Source organism: Brassica napus, chromosome C1 (assembly GCF_020379485.1).
Source record: "Brassica napus cultivar Da-Ae chromosome C1, Da-Ae, whole genome shotgun sequence".
NCBI lineage: Eukaryota > Viridiplantae > Streptophyta > Magnoliopsida > Brassicales > Brassicaceae > Brassica > Brassica napus.
Window position 1 is genome coordinate 23,031,420 of NC_063444.1, and position 17,407 is coordinate 23,048,826.

The following is a 17,407-nucleotide window of genomic DNA, read 5'->3' on the forward strand; positions in this document are numbered from 1 at the left end:
TCTTGGGTTCACCTCCTAGGGTGAACATTTAGGTTTACCAAACAATAGGATTGTGTTATTTCATATTCGATATCATTTTAAAAAAGAAATAAATATTGTCAAGTTATATTATGTTTTTAAAATTAAAAAGTAAAAAATAAATAAATAAAAATAGTAGTAGTTACATAAAAAAAAGAATTAAAAAAAATATTTTTAACGTCGTCAACAAAACACTAAGGGTCCAAATTGTGACATAGGAAATTAAGGAGAATAATCATTTCCTACTCATTCCTTAAAAAATACACCATTTACGGGAAATTTTCGTTGCATTTGATTCCTTGCCATTCCTTGAATTTTAAAGAACCATAGAAGAAAAACATTCCTTATCAAAATTGATATGGAACAAAAGGAATAAATATTCATTCTCATTCCTTTTATTTTGTTCATATTCATTTTTTTCATACTCATTCCTATTCATATTTTAATGGTCACCAGTTAGAGCTTAAACCCTAAATCCTAAACCCTAAACCCTAAACCATTGGGTAAACCCTAAACCTTTGGATAAATTATAATCTCTAAATCAAAAATACTACACAATAAACCTTAAACCCTAAATTTTAAATCTTAAACCCTCGAGTGTTTTAGTGTTTAGTGTTTTTGATTTAGAGTTTAGGATTTATCTAAGGGTTTAGGGTTTATCCAAGAGTTTAGAATTTAGGATTTATGGTTTAGGGATTAGGATTTATCTAAGGGTTTAGGGTTTATCCCAGGGTTTAGGGTTTAGGATTTAGGGTTTAGGGATTAGTGTTTTGCTGACGACGTTAAAAAAAATTTTAATTTTTTTTTTCTGTAACTACTACTATTTTTATTTATTTAGTTTTTATTTTTTTATTTTAAAAACATAATATAACTTGACAATATTTTGTTCTTTTTTTAAAAGATATCGAATATGAAATAACACAATTCTATTAGTCGGTGAACCTAGAGGTCATTAAAAAAACACTCGAGGAAGAACGGAACGCAAGCCACCGCCGAGCACGTCGACTAAGCTTCAAATCCAGAAAAGCAAACTAGGGAGTCAAGGTATCATCTTTCAGAAGAAATTTTTTTTTGTTTTAACGGAATCTACTTTCTTTTATTTATTAACCTTTGAACTACAAAAACCAGGTCAAGGCCGAAAAAAAAAACAAAAAAGCTAGTGGATCAGAAACACCCTTTAGAAAAAATCAACTCCAAAAGCTAGAAAAAATTAAACCAAGTCAACAAAAGAGTTGCCCCACCAAAAGGGACTTCCTCAGCTCTAGACAAAAGATCAAGGCGAAGCCGGATTTGGTGTTTTATCTCTGAGATGATACTATGAGCCGGCCTTGGGATATTGTTGTGCAACTTTGCATTTCTTTCTTTCCAGATTGCATATATAGAGGTTTGAAAGAGTAATTTAGTGATCAAAGCAATATTCCTATCCCTTGTATGATCCTTCAACCATCTTAAGCAGTCATCAAAACCTACTAGAGCATTAAGATGGAGCTGGGATAGAAAGAAAGACCATACCTCATGGCTGAAAGAGCAATCAGAAAACAGATGCTGCCTGTTTTCACTTCCTGCATTACACAACAGACACTCCTCTGGTACAGCAAGGCCCATCTTCTAAGCTTATCCCTAGTAACCATCGGATGGTAAAAGTCGGATGTAAACCATGTAAAGCTTTATTGAGAAGGATGATTTTATTCACATTATACAGAGACAATATATATATATATATATATATATACATGAAGGTAAGCTAGGGCATTGCAATAGAAGTAAGTGACTAAATATTCTATATCCTAAAGTAGATGATTCAATATCAATCATTAGTATGATATAATATATAGATACTCAACAGAAGTTACGTTGCTTAAATCTTTGGAAATTAAACTTTCGTTTTGGTAATAAATTTCACAATAAAATAATTTTTATAAAAGTAAAATTTCACATTTAATTAAAAAAAGAACGAATATACATACAAAACTTAAATAAATGGTTTCGCCCTTAAACAACGAGAGTAGTTTCTTTCTTTTTTTGACATCAAACAGCTGATCTATTACTCAAGCTTTAGGTGTTCCGGAAAACTAGAACGAAATAGAACAACAAATGTAATACATGTTCCTATGAAAAGATCATTTGATACATTTTCAGATCGAGTAATAAAAACAATCAAAAAATCTGAAAATCTGTTCTTCAGTTTCTGCAGCTCATTTAATTCAGTTCTACGAGAGCAGCTTCACTGAGAGTGATATGGTAGAGCAGCTTCAGCTTCAAGGAGAGCAGTCCCCCTCCGCCCATATCTAATGGGCCACTCACGCCCGCTCACTCGGCCCGTGGGTCTCATCCCATCCGACGGACGGTGGGTTAAGTTTTCCAAGGCTCTAGAGTTTTGTCTACTGACTCTGTAATCACTACATGACCTTTCTCCGTGTTTGGCTTCACTCGCACGGTATCGCGAATCACTTCCTGATAGGTCACCCATCGTTTCACTACTCCAGCCCAAACACGCTTAATTCTGGAGTTCTAAACGGATGTGTGACGGAAAAAATAAATTAAATTTGGTGACATAGGTAGTCAAATTAATTCATTTAAGCTTTTCCATATACCACAAAACGGATGTTACAGCATCAAAACATTTGGCGCGGGCATATCTTCAACTTCCTCTCCTCCTTCACGCCGTCGTTTTCCTTTATCTGTTGGGGTATGACCAATCAGTTAATGGAGGTTCGTAACATCTTACTCATCTCTTATATATATGGTACTAAATCAAAATAATGTTCTAAACTTCTGAGTAAATTTACAAGTTCTATATATATAGGATTTATAATTTAGCTTAAGTTTTAGGTGTAATAAATCTATCTTAATTTGTTTTTTGCGCATTTGAAATTAAATACCAAGATCTTCTATATATGCAGAGCTGTGCCTATAGCATAATTAAAAATGCATTGGCCTTAGGCCCCAACATAATCTAAAGTTTTAGGGGCTGTGGACCTAAGTTCAGCCAATCACCAATCGGACTTCGCGTTCCGCGGCCCATCTCGTCTGAAACCTGCAAAAATGCATCAAGCCCAAGTCTCTGCCCAAAAGAGATCATACGGTAAATGAAACGCAGCGTTTCAGTATGATTGACAAGGGGGAAAGTTTGTTATAACAAACTTCCAAGCGGAGTCATCACTATCACGAGAACAGAGAGAAAGATATCGAGTTGCAGAGAACAAGAGAGATACAGAGCAGAGACTTAGCTCAAGTCGTGAGGGTGAGGATCGAAGGAGTTACAAAAGCGGTACACGGTTCGTAATACCATCCCGGCGGTGACTTTCCGATCTCACAGAGGAAACGACGAGTGACCAATTCGATCTCGATCTTGTACACTCTTGTATAGATCCATTGTTGTTGTGATCTTGTAATCTCGATACGATCTGATAGTGAAGCAGTTGAGGGATTCTGATTCCCTCCCCGGTGAGTAGATCATCGAACACCGAGTGAATAAATCGCATGTGTTGGTTCTTGATTGCTTTCTCCAAATCGAAAACCTAAAACAAAATCAAACTTGAAACAATCACATACATTGAACAAGATATTAACCTAGAAAATCAAATCAAAATCTCAACAAGTGATATCAGAGCACAAGGTTGGGTGCTAGGTAAAGGGAGAGAAGGTCTCTTATCTGTGATTGCAGCTTGCTTTCACGTTGTGATTTGAGATATTCTTGCTTGTATTGTTGTGGTTGTTGCGGTTTTGTATCCTGTGTGCAGTAAATCTTGAGATCTCTACGGTTCAAGATGGAGCGGACTCATGGGAAATTCGAGATGGATAAGTTTGATGGAAAGGGAGACTTCGGGATGTGGAAGTACAAGATGATGGCTCAGCTTGAGATTCAAGGTCTTCTGGCAGTAATACAAGATGACTTTGTGGTTTCCTCAACATCTGAAAAACAAGAAGAAGGAGAGAAACCAAAAGTTGATCAGAAGAAGTATGATAAAGACTTACGAGTCAGAAGTTTGCTTTGTACCTGCTTGAGTGATTCAATATTGAGGAAGATCATGCACGAGCAGACTGCTCTCAGCATGTGGAAGTCTCTGGAGAAGTTGTACCAACTCAAGTCTCTTCCCAACAGGATATATTTGAAGCGGCAGTTTTCCTGTTACAAGATGGAAGAAGACAAGTCAATAGAAGAGAATGTGGACGTGTTCTTAAAGTTAATAGCTGATCTAGAAAGTCTGAAGGTTACCATCACAGACGAAGATCAAGCCATACAGTTGCTCTCTGGTCTTCCTGCTGCGTATGAGCAACTGGTTCACACTCTTCAGTATGGTACGGGTAGAGACACACTTACTGTCTCAGAAGTTGTTACCTCAGCATATTCAAAAGAAGCAGAGCTTCGACATAAGGGATTACTTAACAAAAAGAAATCAACTTCTGAAGGGTTATATGTTGAGTCAAGAGGTAGATCATCTAAGCGATCAGATAATGGTAACAAGAAGAAGTACAACAGATCAAAGAGCCGAAGTGATAGATCAAAGTCCAGAGGCAGATCAAATAAGACAAATAAAGCAACTTGTTTCTCATGTGGCAAAGAAGGTCACTGGAACCGAGACTGTCCTAACAGAGTTCAAAGAACTAATGGTGAACAACAAGTGAACACAACAACTGAAATAAGACAACCGCTAGTTCTTACAGCAAGCACACATGATTCAAGAAAAGAGTGGGTTCTAGATTCAGGATGCACTTTTCACATAACACCAGACAAGAGCGTCTTATTTGATCTACAAGAAGGAGATGGAAGTCAAGTTCTTATGGCAAACAACACGCAATGCAAAGTAAAAGGCATTGATAAAATCAGAATCACTAATGAAGACGGTACAGATGTGATTCTCAAAGATGTACGTTATATGCCAGAAATGAGCAGAAACTTAATTTCCTATGGAATGCTAGAGAAATCAGGATGTAACTATCAAGGTGGAGATTTCGTTACAACATTCTATAAAGATGGACAGAAGGTGATCACAGGCAAATATGAGAATGGTTTGTACTATCTACAAGGAAACGTGTCTCGAGGTGAGGCAAATGTCAGTGAGTCTGCTGATATGAAGACTAAAGTTTGGCATTCTCGTTTGGGTCACATGAGTGCTAAGAACATGGAGCTGCTTGTAAGAGAAGAACTTATACCAAAGACTGAAGTGGGGAAACTAGAGTTTTGTGAAAGTTGCATTCTTGGAAATTCACACAAGCAAAGTTTTCCTACGGCTAAGCATACAACTAAAGGCATCCTAGAGTATGTTCATTCAGATCTTTGGGGTTCACCGTCAACTCCGGGAAGTCATAGAGGTTGCAAGTATTTCATAAGTTTCATTGATGATTTCTCTAAACAAGGTGTGGGTTTATTTCCTACAAACTAAGGATGAAGCATTCGCTAAGTTCAAAGAATGGAAAGAAGCAGTTGAAAGCCACACAGAGAAAAGGATCAAATGTCTACGTACTGACAATGGTTTGGAATATTGCAACAATCAGTTTGATGAGTTGTGCAGGAAATCTGGAATTAAAAGACATTGCACTTGTACTTACACTCCTCAATAGAATGGGGTTTCAGAACGTATGAACCTCACCATTATGGATAAAGTGAGAAGTATGCTTGCGGAAACTGGTTTGGGACAAGAGTTTTGGGCAGAAGCTACTTCTACAGCAGTGTATCTGATAAACAGGACTCCAAATCCAACCTTAGACTTCAAACTACCAGAGGAAGTTTGGTCAGGGAACATGCCTGACTTATCACACTTGAGAAGGTTTGGTTTCACAGCCTACGTTCATGTTACTCAAGAGAAAACTAAGTCTAGAGCCGTGAAAGGAATTTTCGTGGGATATCCGTTTTGGGTTAAAGGTTACAGAGTGTGGATTCCAGAAGAGCTTAAGTGTACTACAAGCAGGAACGTTGTGTTCAGAGAAGATGAACTCTACAAAGATGCGCAAGCAAGTAAATCAACAGATGAAAAAGAGAAATCAGTTAAAACAAACAAGAGAGCCAAAGATTCTAAGAAGAAGGTCTCATTCAGTCCCAGTCTGATACGTGGACCTAGTGGTCCTAACTATGAACATGGAGAAACATCTGATCCTAGAAATACTACAGTATCTCAACAAGAATCAGATTATTCAGGAAGTTCAAGTGAATCAGAAAGTGAACATGAGACAGACGGTTTAACGTTTGTTGAGGACACTGAATCTGCGAGTTCTAATGATAACTACATGCTTGCTAGAGACCGTGTTCGAAGACATAATGTGAGGCCACCATCGAGATATGAAGATGCAAATTCGGTTGCTTATGCTTTAGCAGTGGCAGACGACATTGAAAGGGAAGAACCTAAATCTTTCAAAGAAGCTAAAAAGAGTAAAGACTGGAAGCATTGGAATAATGCAGCTGACGAAGAGATGGATTCTCTAAACCGACATCACACTTGGGACTTAATCGAAAGGCCAAAAGGTCAAAAGACCGTGGGCTGCAAGTGGATTTTCAAGTATAAGACTGGTATCCCTGGAGTTGAACCTTGTAGACATAAGGGCAGGCTAGTTGCAAAGGGATTCTCATAGAAGGAAGGAATTGACTACAACTAAATCTTTTCACCTGTGGTCAATCATGTCTCAATAAGACTGATGCTTTCAATTGTGGTGAATAGAGATTATGAATTGGAACAGTTGGATATCAAGACTGCATTTTTACATGGAAACCTAGATGAAAAGATTCTAATGGATCAACCGGTATGTGAAACCAGGCGATGAGAACAAGGTATGTCTTCTAAGGAAATCACTTTATGGTCTAAAGCAATCTCCTAGACAGTGGAATCTTCGTTTTGACACATTTATGAAGAAGGAGAAGTTTCTACAGTACGATTACGATTCATGTGTCTATATGAGGAACGTGAATACTCCAAAGGCTATCTATCTACAGTTGTATGTTGATGATATGCTAATAGCTTCAGGAGACAAGACGGAGATTCAGATTATGAAAGACAGTCTGAGCAGAGAATTCGAAATGAAAGATTTGGGAAGAGCTTCCACAATTCTTGGAATGGATATTACCCGAGACAGAAAGAAAGGAACCCTAGTACTATCTCAGGAAGCCTACATTGAGAAAGTACTAAAGAGTTTTGGAATGGAAGATTCTAAGCCAGTCACAACTCCATTTGCGACTCAATTCAAGTTGAAGAGTCTAACCAAGGCAGAGGCATTAGAACAAGCTACTAAAATGGATGGAGTTCCTTACGCAAGTGCTGTGGGGAGCCTAATGTATGCCATGATAGGCTCCCGACCAGACTTAGCTCACGCAGTGGGAGTTGTGAGCAGATTCATGTCCAAACCAGGAATGGATCACTGGTTGGTAGTTAAGTGGATTCTGAAATACTTTAGGGGTGAATCTAAAACCAGTTTAACGTTTGTTAAGAGTTCAGTGTGTTCAATTGAAGGTTTTTCAGATTCAGATTATTCAGCTGATTTGGACAGACGGCGTTCAGTTACTGGTTACGTGTTTAAAGTTTGGGGTACTACAGTTTCGTGGAGATCAAATTTACAGTCAGTTGTAGCTCTATCGACTACTGAGGCGGAGTATATGGCACTCTCCACATCAACCAAAAAGGCATTTTGGTTAAAAGATATATGTGAAGAACTAGGTCTAAAGACAGGCAGTGTCAAAATGCATTGTGATTCACAGAGTGCCCTAGCTCTAGCAAAGAACAGAGTATTTCACGAAAGGACTAAGCATGTTGCAAACAAGTATCACTTCATCCGTGATATTATCCTACACAAGATTCACACAAGCAAGAATCCAGCTGACTTCCTAACTAAAGTGTTACCTGGTCCGAAGTTCAGGCTTTGTTCTGAGCTGGTGAACCTGTTCTGAAGCAGAAGCGGCTTCGGGTAACGATGTGTCTCCGTTGTTGGTTACCTCGCAAAACAAAAGGAGAAAGTGAGGTTAGATAACATATACAAATCATTGAATGTTATCAAATTCACTACAAGAAAACATAAGTTTAACGAAGGCGGTTTTCCTCGTGAGTTCGTCGTAAAAGAGGCTTTACGAGGAATTAGCGAGGAAACACATTTTGTCGTTACTCGTTCGTCGTAATACATATTTCCTCGCCAATTCGTCGTAACTTAGCGAGGAAAATATTTCGTCGTAAAGACGAAGTACATCATTTCGTCGTAAAGACCACGTAAATATTCTACGTAAGGAGGTCGCTATATTTCCGCGTAAATACCTCGAAACGTGTTCCTCGTAAACTACACATAACTACCACGAAAGTATTTCCTCGTAAAATACTCGTTTCCTTGTAAAGTACACGTAACTACACGTAACTACCACGAAAGTGTTTCCTCGTAAAGTACACGTAACTACCACGAAAGTATTTCTTCGTAAAATACTCGTTTAGCTTTCCTCGTAAACGTTTCCTCATAAAATACTCGTTTATTTTTTCTCGTCATTTCCTCGTAAAGTTTCCACGTAAATAGGTCGTAAATTAGCTACGAATTTACTTCGTTTTTTTATTTTACAGAATTTAAAAATATAATTAAAAAAATAATTAAAATTATTTAATTTATTAATAAAATTATAATATAAAATAAAAATCAATACGAAAATATTTTATATATAAATAAGTTTTGAATTTATAATACAACAACCGGAAGAAAAAAAGAACTAAGGGTCGTTCATTGCCTGGTAGAATTCCTCACTCCTCCTTGCAATATCCGCCTCGTTATGTGTGTCGGATGATTCGCCTGGAATGGGATGTTGTTGTCGCATGTTCCTCCATATGGACTCCCATTCCGGATTTGTGGCCGCTATAACGTCCAAGAAGCTCTCGACTCCACCCATATGAGCTTTTGTCGAGGCCAACTCGTTACGCAGCTCAGTGACTTCATCATCCCGTCGCTGACCATAAGACGATGTCGCTCTCGGAACATCATTGACGGAACCAATCCCCAACGTCCGTCTCTTTTTTATATGGACAACCTTAAAAACAAAAAATAAATATTGTTAGTAAAAATTTAAAGTTAAATTAAATGAATAATAAAAAAATAAAATTTTAGAAAATTTACCTCATCGTAAATCATATCCACTTCAAGTGTGGATAAAGTGACGGGTAATCCGTCAGTAGACTGCTGGGTCAGCTGGGTCTTGCGGTCTTCAACCCGAGCAACCACGTCGTTGTAGATTCGCTCGGACTTGCCATCTACAAATACGCCCGCCTTGTTCTTGTGAGTCCTCTCGTAAAGTTCCCTAAGAGACGGAAGATGTCCCGTCTCTTTGGCCTAAAAAACATTTAAGAAATTTAGAATAAAAATATATATATTAAAAAATTTATTTAATAAAATATTTAATTACCATTTCCATACGGGCACCGGCGTGGGGTTTTTGGCCCGTAGTGTGAAGCATCGGCCCGTTCCCGTGCTCATCGACCGTGTTACGGGAGTTAGAGCAAGACTGGCCAATTCTAATGAAATCAGGAAGACGCCAATAACGGATGAGGCCATCCCACACATCCGTGGTGAGCTCAGCGGGTTTGCCACACTCATACCCCTTCACGATCCAGTCACCCTTCCAGTTGGAGACCGTGTCCAACAAGCGAACTTTCGCCTTCGCATAAACCGCTTTCCTCACCCTCTCAATGACCCCAATGATATTTTTGTTGTGGAAACAATTAAATAAATAATTAGTTTTTTCAAAAGAAATATATATAAATCATGAAAAAATAAAAGTATATATAATTAATTAATAGAAACTTACAGCGTAAATTTTGAACCACGTCTTTCTGACGTAGTGAGGCGTCTTTCTCCAGTTCAGATGTGGCATGGAGAAGTAACCTTTGATCGTGTCGGTTACGTCCGATGCAAGACATCCGTCAACCCCAAACCTGAAAAAAACACAAATTTAAAATATAAATTATTTTTTAATGTTATAAAAGAATTTTAAACGAATTAAAAAAAAAATTAATGTAACATACCACAAAGTTCCGTCCGGTCGGTCGGGGTCGATGACTGGTAAACCTTCTCTGCCTGGCAGACGGAGAATGTCCTCGACAGTGTACTGCGAGTAAGGAGCACTCGGAGGCACCACCAAATCGGGATGAACATCGGCGGGCATCGGAGGAGCCATCGGAGGAGTCACAGGAGGAGGCATCGTCAGAGGAGCCATCGGAGGAGGCACAGGAGGAACCGATGGTGCACTAGAAGAAGGCAACCGAGAGACTCTCTGAGAAGGCTGAGTCTCGGGGACAGTCTCCGGACCCGAAGAACCGGGAGCTGAAGAAGAACCGGGAGCTGAAGAAGACGACGTGTCTAAACGACTACCAGGCTCACCGAACATCTGTATGTAATGGGGGAGTAAGTCTGTTCTTTCGAATCGTCTGGAAAAAAAATTTAATTTTTAAAATTAACATCAACAGTATAATTCCCTACATTATCCACCTAATAAACACTAATTAACATAAAACCCGTAAACCTATTTAAATTTCCTATACTAACCAGCTAATTTATCCTAATCAAATTAGAGAGGAATTAGATAGACTTACCATTGCTATGAAATAGAAAGGAAGTGTAGAGGAAGTGGAGAGGAAAGAAAGAGTGAGCGCTCGGGAGTATATATAAGATTACTTATCCTTGTTATTTCCTCGTAAAGTTACGAGGAATTACAAAGGCCCGTGTTTAGCTTTACGAGGAATTACAAAGGCCCGTGTTTTATTGTACGAGGAAGTAGCGAGGAATTACAAAGGCCCGCGTTCAGGTTTACGAGTTTTTTACGACGATTAAGCTTACGTGGAATTTATGAGTCAACATTTTACGAGGAATTAGCGAGCCCCGCTTTTCTATAAATACCCGCAACTTTCCTTCTCAAACCACACACAAACTCACAAATCACACACAAACTCACAAATCACACCCTATCTCAAATCACACAACTCAGCAAAATGCTTTTCAAATTAGAAATATTTGAAAAAAAAAAGGAAGAGAAGAAAGATATTGGAACACATGTGGGCTAGACTTACGTAAGTCTCGCCACATGTGATTCCAGTATCTTTCTTCTCTTCTCTTCTTTTTTTTTCTAGTTTTTATTCTACGAGGAATTAGCAAGGCCAGCTTTTTTTTTTTGGTTACGAGGTATTTACGACGATTTGCGCTTACGTGGAATTAACGAGCCCCGCGTTCTTTATTTTTATATTTCGTTATTTCCTCGTTGGCTTACGAGTGATTTACGACGATTTCTTCTTACGTGGAATTAACGAGCCCCGCGTTCTTTATTTTTATATTTCGTCGTAATATCCACGTTTATTTACGAGGAATTAACGAGTATTATGTTTAAATCCCTAAAATCCGAAACCCCAAACCCCATCTTCCTTATCTTCTACTTCATATATTCCAAACCCCAAACCCATCTACCCTTTAAACTCAATATATTCTTTCACCTTAATCTATTCTTTCCATTCCAAACCCCATTCCTCAACTTATTATCTCAATATCTTATTTATAAAACAAACTCCCACATTACCTTACACAAAATCAAATACATCAATCCGATACATCGACATTCTCGTCATCACTAGAAACATCATCATTTTCATTAAACTTGTCTTCAACAGCTTCCTCTGTGGCATCGTCGGTAAGATCTTCGTACTCGTCATTATGCGGATCAATGAGAAGGATGTCATCAATTTCTTGTTCAGGTTCCTCGACTTCATTTATCTGTTCTTCTTGCTAAGGTGGTTCTTCTCCACTGATGATTCGTCCTCGAGGTGTAACTTTGATCACGGCTAACCAATTTATACACGAATCTCTCATCCGAGGGTATGGAAGGAAGCTACCTTGGTATGCTTGTGAAGCTAAGATGAAAGGCTCGAATTTGTTGTACCTTCGTCCACCGTTGACAGCAACTACACCGAATTTGTTAAACCGAACACCTCTGTTGACGACGGGGTCAAACCATTCACATTTGAAGAGGACGCATTTCAGCTTCAATATCCCTTGGAATTCGACTTCAATAATCTCCATCAAGATCCCGTAGAAATCTGTTTCCCCTTTCACACATATTCCATAGTTACTGGTCGCCCGCTGTCTACCATACTCATATGTGTGAAAAGTATAGCCTCGTGTGAAATACATCTGTGATGTGGTGACCTTTACAAGTGGAGATTCAATTACTTCGTGTAACCACTTAGGATAATCTGCATCGTCGTCATAATCAACCTGCAAAAATAAAGAGAACGTTGAAATACAGATCATATATGAAAAAAGAGTTTGAGTTAATTAATACTTGATTCCTCAACCACTTAATAAAGTGTTGATCTTTCATTTTGTCTACGTCACTTGTGGATATACCAATAAATGTTTCTTCGACTTGAGAAACAAATAGGCTGTAAAATCACATTTTATATGAATGAATCTCTCACAATTATATGTGTTTAGAAGTGTCCATATATGTTACCTTTCAAAATAACGCATCAATGGATCCTCGCAATTGAGTAGAATATAGGTGTGTGCACTATGAGCATCTTGTTCACTCGACCACCAAACCTCTTTTGACTTCCCTCCGAGTCGCCCAATCTGGCTAAAGAGATCTGGAACACCAGCAACTGCATATGTTGGCGCAACACCACCATCATCATATCTTCTTGGAGCTCTTCTCCGGGTACGCACTTTTGACGCAAAGTAGTACGATGTGAAGTGAGAAACTTCTTCCGTCAAACTTCCAGCAATTATAGAACCTTCAACTTTGGCGAGGTTCCTTGCTTTTCCCTTCAAATATTTCATGGCTCGCTCATACTGATACATCCATCCGTAATGTACAGGTCCACGAAGCAACGCCTCATATGGGAGGTGGACAGCTAGATGCTCCATGGCGTCAAAAAATCCGGGAGGAAATATCTTCTCCAAGTTGCACAATAAGATGGGAATGTTCTCCTAAAGCTGTTCAACAACTTCTTCTTTAAGAGTGCGTGTGCTCAGATCCCCGAAAAATGCACCAATACCTTTTATATTCCAAAAACAATTAAGCACATTGTTAGTCATATATTATTTTACAAACTAAACCGTTAACATTATTGTGCTATAAAACACTACCTGCAAGTGCTTCATGTACGTTTGTTGGAAGTAGCTCCGCAAATTCAAAGGGTAATAGTCGTTGCATAAAGACATGACAATCATGACTCTTCATCCCAGAGAACTTTTGACCCTTTTCAACACATCTAGAGAGATTTGAAACATACCCATCGAGGAACTTCACTTCTGATGCCACCCAGTTGAACAACACCGACTTTTTTTCTGAAGACAATTTGAATATCGGAACTGGAACTTGTCCATTGCTTTTTATATGTAACTCGCTTCTTGAGCAAATATCCGGCAAGTCCAACCTTGATTTTATGTTGTCTTTTGTCTTCACTGGGACATTCAATATTGTATTCATGATGTTCTCAAAGAAATTCTTCTCTATATGCATCACATCGAGGTTGTGGCGCAGAAGAAGATCCTTCCAATTTGGCAACTCCCAAAATATATTCTTCTTGTGCCAGTTGTGATGAACACCGTAAGAATCAGGCATATTACGAGGGACATGCCAGTTACCACCCCAACGAACTGTTTCGTTAGCTCCGTAGTAGTCGATTTGCGCTTCAATTTTTTCTCCAGTTAGATATGGAGGAGGAGTATCTCTCACAACCCTTTTGTGCCTAAACAAATTCTTGTTTCTTCGGTACAGATTGCCAATGGGAAGAAATCGACGGTGGCAATCAAACCAACTTGCCTTCCTACCATTCTTCAGTTGAAACGCATCTGTCGTTCCATTACAATATGGACAAGCTAATCTCCCATGCGTAGTCCATCCAGACAACATCCCATAGGCAGGAAAGTCACTTATGGTCCACAAAAGCATCGCTCGCATCGTAAAATTCGTCTTCGTTGAACAGTCATACGTCCTCACCCCTGTTGACCACAAATCCTTCAACTCTTTTATCAGTGGTTGTAGGAAAACATCCAGGGACCTTTTTGGATGGTTCGGACCAGGTATTAATATGGTCAAGAATAGCAACTTCCGTTGCATGCACATCTCCGGTGGCAGGTTGTATGGCGTAAGAAAGACTGGCCACAATGAATATTGTCTCCCTGACATTCCGAACGGACTAAATCCATCTGTGCATAATCTGAGATACACATTTCGGCTATTGCTAGCGAAATCCGGATGTACTTTGTTAAAATGTTTCCAGGCTCTTGCATCTGATGGATGAGTCATCTCACCATCCGTCTGAGTATGCTCGGCATGCCATCTCATCTTTCCAGCTGTCTGCTCTGATTGGTACAATCTTTTCAATCTGTCTGTAATTGGTAGGTACCACATCCTTTGGTACGGTACCCTATTACGTCTCCATCCTTGCGGCTTGAATCGTGGCTTCTTGCAGAATCGACATTCTTCTAACTTCTCATCATCTTCCCAGTAGATCATGCAGTTGTCGATGCAAACATCTATCATCTCCGAAGGCAACCCAAGACTATAAACCAGTTTCTGAATCTCATAATAAGAATCAGCAGACACATTGTCTTCCGGCAAATACTCTTTAAACAAGTCTGCCCATTCGTTCATGCAACTTTCTGATAAATTGTGATCAGTTTTAATATTCATCATTCTAGCAGCCGACGGCAAATTAGAGAGACCTTCTCTACAACCATTGTAAAGTGGTTGATTTGCCGTGTTTAATATTTCATAAAACTTTTTTGCATCTATATTAGGTTCTTCGTCTTCATCATGAGCCACGAATGCATCAGCTACCATGTCATGAACCCTATCATAATATACCATCACCTCCTGATGGTAACTATGTTCATTATGCAAATGATGATCAACCGGTTCTTCCTGAAAATTGCTATTACTACTACTAGCTTCATTCTGATCATAATTATAATCTTCTCCATGTTGAAACCAGATATAGTAATTTGGCGTGAAACCTCTATTTATTAAATGCTTCCAAACATTTTCACGGTTTGCCAATTTCGAATTGTTGCATTTCCGATAAGGACAGAACATCTTACCACTTTCTTGGGCGAGCAGTGTTGAATCTGCTTGATGCATAAATGTCTCAAGCCCCGCAAGGTATTCTTTCGTCACTCTCCCGTTAGCATCTCTATGCATATACATCCACTTCCGCAACTCGAAAATATTCCCGGAGCCAGCTATTTTTTTTTCTTTCACTTTTTTTTTTGTTGGTGTGTTTAAAATGATGTTCAAACGGCCCTATTTATAGAAAATTTTCGAATCTGGTAGTTGTAATTTTCCTACGAATTTTCGACGAAAATTAGTTAGGTGGCCGAAAAAAAAACGTGTGACAAACAAAGTTGGTGGATTCAAAATTTCGTCGCTAAGTAGACGTAAATTATTTCCTCATAAAGACCACGCTAAGTTTACGTGGAATGTACGAGGAAATACGATTTCCTCGTAAAAGCCACGTCACTTTACATCGACTTTACGACGAAACTGTTTCATCGTTACTTTACGAGGAAATAACGCTGAATTTATTTTTCCGTGTAATTTCCTCGTAAAGTCGACGTAAATTAACGAGGAAAAATATTCCATGTTAATTTTCCTCGTTAAGCTTGTGTTTTCTTGTAGTGATTTTACTGTTCTCAAACCAACTTGAAGATCAAAGAAGAATTCGTTACCCAAGTATTGGAAGCGAGGTGGAGTTCTCTGGGTTGTTTAGTTTCAGGTGGAGTCTCTTCGGGTTTCCTGAAACAAAGAGAGATCAGAGTCAGAAAGGGTTTTTTAAAGTCAACTTCAGCTCATCAGAAAAGTTTCAGAGTTTCATCAGAAAAGAGAAGAGTCGGAGAAGACTTATATTTTTTGATGAGGAAAGGTTAAAGCTTTGATGTCAGAAGGTTGGTTTTCATGAGTTCTGGTTCAGATCTGGTACATGCAGAGTCAGTCGAGGTTCGTCGGTTCATCTTCTCGGTCATGCAGAGTTTTCTGATCAGGAGGTGTGTTGGGTTCTTCGGGGATCTGCAAGAACAGACAGAGAAAGGTCCGTCGGAGGAAGATCCGATGAAGAGTTATTTAAAAAAAAAAACAACAGGAGGAAGAAGAAGAGATACCGAGAATACCTTGCAGTTATATGGGTTCTCATATGTTGGAGAAGCATCGTATATGCTTCAGAAATCGTCGGAGAGCGACGCAGAATTACGGAGGCGATCAATCGCTTTAGAAGAAAGGGAGAGAGACATGGAGGCTAGGGTTTTTTCGTAAGAGAGAAAGATGACACTTTGGTGTTCGGTCTGAAAGGTGGAGATTGTGGACCTAAGTTCAGCCAATCACCAATCGGACTTCGCGTTCTGCAGCCCATCTCATCTGAAACTTCTAAAAAAGCATCAAGCCCAAGTCTCAGCCCAAAAGAGATCATGCGGTAAATGAAACGCAGCGTTTCAGTGTGATTGACAAGGGGAAAAGTTTGTTATAACAAACTTTCAAGCGGAGTCATCACTATCACGAGAACAGAGAGAAAGATATCGAGTTGCAGAGAACAAGAAAGATACAGAGCAGAGACTTAGCTCAAGTCGTGAGGGTGAGGATCGAAGGAGTTACAAAAGCGGTACACGGTTCATAATACCATCCCGGCGGTGACTTTCCGATCTCACAGAGGAAACGACGAGTGAGCGATTCGATCTCGATCTTGTACACTCTTGTATAGATCCATTGTTGCTGTGATATTGTAATCTCGATACGATCTGATAGTGAAGCAGTTGAGGGATTCTGATTCCCTCCCCGGTGAGTAGATCATCGAACACCGGTTGAACAAATCGCATGTGTTGGTTCTTGATTGCTTTCTCCAACTCGAAAACCTAAAACGAAATCAAACTTGAAACGATCACATACATTGAACAAGATATTAACATAGAAAATCAGATCAAAATCTCAACAGGGGCAGCTAGTTGTGGTAATTTTTTATAATTTACCCCTTTAAATCTCACATAATAAGGTTGCAACATAAGTTCAGTCTTCAGTTTAGTTATAGTAAATATGTACTCTTAACTAATTTTATTATGTTATAACTAAAATTTAATAATTAGTTTTAAGATATGCTTTAATCTTTGCTTTTTATACCACAGTTTTCATTTTATAATTAGCTTTTAAAATTAATGGAAGAGCATTTATGTAAAATAATTTTATCATTTAAATCTAAGATATGATTAAATATATTTTTGAACTAAATTTAAACTATTAATATTAGCTCTTTTAAAAAAAATGTTTGTCTTAGGCCTCTAAAATGCTTTGCACGACACTGTATATATGTTCTTGTTCATCTATATGTATACAAAGACATTTGCATGGAGCAAGATTTATGTGCCAAATTTAGCCAGAACTTTAGCAATGTTTATCGGAATA